This window comes from Oryctolagus cuniculus, chromosome 7, assembly GCF_051225735.1.
Source record: "Oryctolagus cuniculus isolate XC-2025 breed Fujian yellow rabbit chromosome 7, ASM5122573v1, whole genome shotgun sequence".
Taxonomy (NCBI): Eukaryota; Metazoa; Chordata; class Mammalia; order Lagomorpha; family Leporidae; genus Oryctolagus; species Oryctolagus cuniculus.
Window position 1 is genome coordinate 142,669,460 of NC_142873.1, and position 6,495 is coordinate 142,675,954.

At 59.9% G+C, this 6,495-nt stretch overlaps 1 pseudogene; it reads right to left on the reverse strand.

Annotated features, from left to right (window-relative positions):
- Positions 1 to 5,160: 5,160 nt before the first annotated feature.
- On the reverse strand, positions 5,161 to 5,978 carry LOC149125769 (large ribosomal subunit protein uL13 pseudogene; annotated as a pseudogene).
- Positions 5,979 to 6,495: the final 517 nt, after the last annotated feature.

Here is a 6,495-nt window from a genome sequence, read left to right on the forward strand (position 1 = left end):
AGCTGGGGAACCAACCCCACCTACCTTCCACACGCAGCAGTACAAGGCTGCAGTAACTCAGGGAGGCAGAGCTGTGGGGCCGAGGAATGGAGAAAGAGACCATGGGTACAGACCCCAGCTTTGCAAAACCACAAAAACACCAAGGCCGTTCAGTGGAGAAAGGACAGTCGTTTCAACAAACGGTGCTGGGCAGTCGAGTCTCTGTCATTAAGAAGAGGAAGTTCCAGCCAGGCCCAGAGCCAAGGCAGCCACGGACGGCCCCCAGGCAGCAGTGATCGGCTTGTTTTCTGTCTGCCAGCTGGCAGGTGGGTGACTCCACCTGTCCTGCGAAGACTCCTGATGCTGAGCCGGGATCTTCAAGAGGAAGCTTGCGGGGGCCGGTGCCGTGGGGTAGCAAGTAAAGCTGCCACCTGTGATGCCGGCATCCCATAAGGGCACCGGTTCGAGTCCCGGCTGCTCCACTTCTGATCCAACTCCCTGTTAACGGCCTGGGAAAGCACTGGAAGATGGCCCAAGTGCTTGGGACTCTGCCACCCACATGGGAGACCCGGAAGAAGCTCCTGGCTTCGGATCGGCCCAGCCCTTGCTTAGCCCTGGCCATTGCGGCCATCTGGGGAGTGAAGCAGCAGATGGAAGAGCTCTCTCTGCCTCTCCCTCTTTCCCTCTGTAACTCTGACTTTTAAATAAATCTTGTTTTTTTTTTTTTTTTTTTTTTTTTTTTTTTTTTTTTTAAGAGGAAGCTGGCAGGGGACAGACTGCAGCTCCGGAGAACGTGAGACCCCTCTGTGCCGTGAGCTGCCCCACAGGGGCCAGAGCCCAGGTCAGGACTTTGGTGTGCAAAGTCCCTGGCAAGCACTTCTCTGTGCTGCTGAGCTGAGCCGAGGCCCCTTTATCTGCTGTGTGCTCCCAAGCAGGGCCTCAGCTTCCCTGCCTGCAAAATGGGGAGAACAGCACTAGCGAGTGAGTTGGCTTTGAGAGAGGAATTCCCTCCGCAGCACCTGGCAGGTGGAAAGGTCCCGGGAAAGGCGATGCTCCTGCCCAGGTGTCTCCTATGCCCCTGCCCAGCCCTGCGGCCTGGGGCCTTGCCCCTCCTCCACCCAGGGACAGCGGCGGCCGGGGGGCTGCCAGAGACAGTGAGGAAATGGAGGCTCCCAAGTGCCAGCGTGGAACCCTGCACAGCCGCTCCATTTTCTGGCATGTTCTGTGCTGGACTCCGAGCACTGGGAAGCAGAGTGATGCTGGGGAGAGGCCTCTGAGGCGACGGCCCTTGGACTGCAGTAGTCACGGATCTCAGGGTGGACAGGTAGGTCTTAGGGTCAGATCCTCCGGCCCAGGGGTCACTTAGAATCTTCCAGAAGTGGAGGATGCTGTGTTCCAGCATTTGGGACGAGCAGTATGATGCTAAAGAAGCTGGCTCCCAGCCTCAGAGCAGGGGGCAATCGGGAGGAGTGGGGGCTCTGGCAAAGCGAAGCACCTGAGCCCTCCCACCACGGACAGAACTGCCCGGGCCTGAGCACAAGCCCTCCGTGGGCAGCCCGGATGTTCCCAGGCAGGGAGATGGCGGCGTCAGAGCTGCCCCCTGGGAAACAGCAGCAGCGAGGGGGCAGGCGTGGGGGCGGGGAGAAGTGCTGGGGCAGCAAAAACTTCACGATGCATGGACTGCAATAAAATTCTCTTCATTCCATTTTTCCCATGAACTTTGATGTTTAAAGTTTATGTGAGGGGCTGGCATGGTGGTGTAGCAGGTAAAGCCACCACCTGTGACACCAGCATCCCATAGGGGCACCAGTTCGAGTCCCAGCTGCTCCAGTTCTGATCCAGCTCCCTGCTAATGCACCCGGGAAAGCAGCAGAGGATGGCCCAAGTAGGAGACCCAGAAGAAGCTCCTGGCTCCTGGCTTTAGCCTGGCCCAGCCCTGGCCCTTGTGGTCATGTGGGTGCTCTGCTCTGGGGCACGGGCAGCTTAACCACAAGGTTAAATGCTGGCCGCTCCACAAACTTCCTGAAGTGGCCTCTAGGGGTTCAGGCGAGAGCCAGCGAGCGCCAGGGCAGCAGGGCTAGAGGGGACTCCCGCTGCCTGATGCTCCCCGGGCTGCTCGCTGCTTGCTGGTGACAGGTTGGGCAGGGGTGGGTGCAGGAAGGGCCTGTTGGCCAGGACCCGGCTCTGTGGCCCATGTGTCGGAGGAGACAGGCGGGGCCCTGGCGCACGCCCCTGCATGGTCACTGTTATTATTATCTGTGAGAGATGTAGTCCCCGCGCCCCTGTAAAACACTCCCATTCCACTTACCTGACTCTGGGAGTCAGGGATCCAGGGCCCTGCCCAACCTGTGTGGGGAGAAGGCCCCCACCTCCCTGGAGAGGCTCCAAGCCACAGCCTAGGCCTCTCCCAGCCCCATCCTGGGACCCAGGTTCAAGGTGAGGCAGGAGGCCCCAGCTCTCAGCCCTCACCCAGCTGGGCTGCTTCCCATGGAGACCGTAGGAAGATACCTTGTGCTGGGAGCCTGCAGAAGGATGACCCAGCTGTCAGTCAGCGAGAGGCTCCGCCCCTCCTGGGGCAGACAGGGCTCCGTGGGCTGGGGGTCAGAGGGGGGGAAGCTGGAGGACTGACCTCATCATTTGTTTTCCTGCCCGCAGCTACGCATCTGTTGACTCCAGGAGGATCTGCTGGGTCCCAGCAGCTGCCGGCCGGCCGTGGGAACTCAGAGCCTTTGAAGGGGATTTGCAATGCGGAACCACTGTGATTTGGGTCCCGGCTTTAGGATCCAAGAGGATGCTCCCCAGGCTCCTCATTAAAGACCTAATTGTGCTGTTTGATGGTGCAGAGGCCGTGTCAGCCTTGCCCCTTGCCGGCTTCTTAGAGACGGTGAGCTGCGGGCATACGGGCCCCCAGGCTTCAGCGTGGGAGGGCAGAGAGCTCTTCCCAGCCCTGAGCCCACCCCACCTGGCCGTGGCCTCCATCAGCCCCCTGGAGACATAGACACCGATTCCTGGGAGCGCCTTGCTTTCCTGCGCAGACCAAGGGCCTCCAGGCACCTGCTGAGAACCATCGCCTGACAAGCATGGCCGAACCCGGACCCTGGCGCTTCTCCCATCTCCTCCCCTTTGCGCAGCGTGGCCTGGAGGGAAGCCCTTGGGCCCCCGGCTGGGGAGATGCAGGGAGGGGTGTGCATCCTGAGGGGCTCAGGGGCTGCAAGGGGGAGGCAGGTGTCTACATGGACAAGAAGGATGCAGATGCCATGGTTCAGCAGCACCAATGTGGGGCGAGTAAGGCTCAGACAGCCAGTGCTGCTCCCACCTGGCCATGGCCATGGGACTCCTGGCCAGATACTTACCTAGCCAGCCGAGGTTTTCTTTTCTTTCTTTTAAAAAATATTTATTTATTTATTTGAAAGTCAGAGTTACACAGAGAGAGAAGGAGAGGCAGAGAGAGTCTTCCATCCTCTGGCTCACTCCTCAAATATCCACAACAGCCAGAGCTGAGCTGATCGAAAGCCAGGAGCCAGGAGCTTCTTCCAGGTCTCCCACACGGGTGCAGGGGCCCAAGGACCTGGACCATCTTCCACTGCCATCTCAGGCCATAGCAGAGAGCTAGATCGGAAGTGGAGCAGCCAGAACTCAAACCAGCGCCCATATGGGATGCTGGCACTGCAGGTGACGGCTTTACCCGCTACACAACATCAAAGCCGGGTTTTCTTGTCTACCTTGTGGGGGTCATGCCGGGACTCGGAAGAAGGAAGTGAGTCGCTGCAGTTCAAGCCTTGGCACAGCATCTGCTGCTTACTAAACAGCAGCTCCAGCTTCTGCATCCCACAAGCAGGTGTTCCTGGGACACCTGCTGTGCTGTCAGGACCTGCTCCGGGAGCTGAGAATTCCATGATAGAGGAAGTCAGAGGTGCCATCCTCGGGGACCTCAGAGTCTAACAGCAAAGGGGGGAACAGCTGAAATAAGCACAGGGCCAAATGCGAGCCGAGCCCAGCTCCGAGGGGTCCACAGGGCCTGGGGTGCCCGCTGCGAATGCTGCGGGCTTGGCCCTGGGGTACGAGGCCTCTCTGAGAGGGTGGCAGACCCACTGTGATCTGTGTGATGCTTGAACATTTACTACGTGGGGGACTGGCGTGGCATAGCAGGTGAATCTACTGCCCACAACACCAGCATCCCATATGAACTCTGGTTCATTTCCCACCTGCTCCACTTCCAATCCAGCTCCCTGTTAATGGCCTGGGAAAAGCAGCAGAGGATGGTCCAAGTGCTTGGGCCCCTGCCACCCACACAGGAGACCTGGAAGAAGCTCCAGGCTCCTGGAGAAGATGGGTCCTGAGACATCAGGAGAACACAGACAGCACTGGGTGTTGGGCTGAGGGAGGGAGGAGAGCAGGTATTAAAGGGAGGAGAACATTCCAGAAAGAAAGGGCAGTACAGAGGTAGAAAGCTGGCTCCTCCCTGGGGTGACTGGGTGGATGACGGTGCTGCACACAGGGAGAAGGGACTCAGAAGAGAGCTGGGCTCGGGGCAGCAGGCAGCTCATGAGTTACACTCAGGCATCGTGGCTCCGGGATGCCATTGAGAGTCCACACCTGATACACAGCTGGGGGCTGGGAAGTGCTGGGGGCACCCAGAGGAGAACAGGCCAGGCCTGCAGCTCCTAGGGCCTCACGCCCCGAGGACTGCCACAGTGAAGGCTACCATTGGGGCAGAGTGGGCAGGGGCGCGGGCCGAGGGCCAGGGTCAGCTCTACAGGGTCAGCTCTAAGCCAAGTCCTAGAGGCCAAGCCTGATTCACCGAACAGGAAAGATGGAGGCCATGCAGGCCGAGGGGCCCAGGGCAGGGGAGCGATTACCTGGGCCTTGAAGGCCGAGCCCAGTTTGCATCATCACCATGGCCACCAGACTCACTGTCCTTGACCTGTTTCTGCAGGAGGAGGGGCTTGGGGCTGCTGCATTTGGGGGAGGCGTCTGGCACCGGTGAATAGGGAGGGAGGCTCTGGCAGCTGCTGTCCAGGAGATATGGAGAAGACGCCAGCAGGGGGACACAAAGGGCTTGGGCGCCAGTGAAGGGCATGGCCTACATCGCCGTCGCAGGACTCTGGCGCTGTGGATGAGCAGGGGACACCACAGCCCTGGGTGGCCAGCCCTGGGGACAGCAGACACATCCCTGCAGGGCTACCTGGCGGGGGAAGGAGTCACACTGCCAGTTTTCTGCACAGCCCCCGTAAGATGCGCCTCTGGTCGGAGCAGGGACTGAGGCGCTCTGCTGCGCCCAGCTGGCTGGGTCCCGGCTCCCAGCTGGTGATGGGGGAAGGGCCGGCTAGGCTGAGCGTGAGGGATAAAGTCTCTGCTGGGCTCAGGCGGGGGCCAGCGGGCCGGGAGGTCCCCTGTGACTGCGCTAATTTCCTTCTCTCCATTCCTTCCAGCCTCTTGCCGCAGCCTCGGGGGTCGCCTTTCCTTCTGGAAATGGACCTCGGCCTTCTCCATCCTCTCTTCCCCCAGCGTGGCTGTCACTCCTGCTACTTCCAGCCAGCCGCACAAGCCCGGCGCCCCAGGGAGGCAGGCTGTCTCATAGGCTTCAGTCGCACGGCCTCAAGGACCACAGGAGCTGCCATCCACTTCATCTGGAGGCGGTCCAGGGCTGCCTGGCCCCGCTTGGTCTTGTGGGGCCACCTGTCTTGCATGGTTCACTAAAAGATGTGGCTCAGAGCCTGGAAGCAGTAGGCACCGCGGCAGGGGTTGATGTCAGCTGTTTGCAAAGGAGGCCCGGGCACTTGAACTTATTCCTGTAGAAATGTTGATGCCTTCGCATGGCACGGCCACCACTTTCTGGCCCAGCAGCCCAAGAAATGGCCTCAGCCATCGAGCACCAGGACCTTATGTCTCACAGCACACGGAGGAGGGGACACAGGTCCACCTCTGTTCCATCCTGGGTCCCTCCCAACCCCACGCCACCCCGGCCCACCAGGAACCTGCACCTGCTGCTCTGCCATCTTGGACAGCCACCTGAGTCCAAGATTAAATATGTATGTTTGCATGGGTATGTGTGTACTCAGACGTGTCTGTGTGTACACACATGCACGTGCACATGTGTGTGTACAGCATGTGTGTGGATGCAGTGCCTTAGCTGTACTGTGTATGTATAGTCCGGAGGCGCATGTAATGGAACTGAGATCAACAGCTCACCCATTTTCCTTGTGCATTCAGATGCCTGGTGTTGAGTGTCAGCAGCTGAGGGCTGCCGGTGGGCATTTTCTGGGCAGTGCCAGGACATGAGCTGGCAGTCTTCATTATCCCCACCTCCCCTGGTTGGGGCACCCACAGGCTGGAGGCTGGCAGGCCGTGTCTGCTCCTCTGCACCCCTGCAGCTCCGTGAGCTATAAAAACAGAACCCTCACCTCCCTGCCTCTGCCCGGGCAGGAGGAAAGCCAGAGCAGAGCAATGGCCGGGAAAATGCCCTCCAGGAGGAGTCGGTGGGGAGGAAGCCAGCCCGAGGCAGTCTGCTTCATC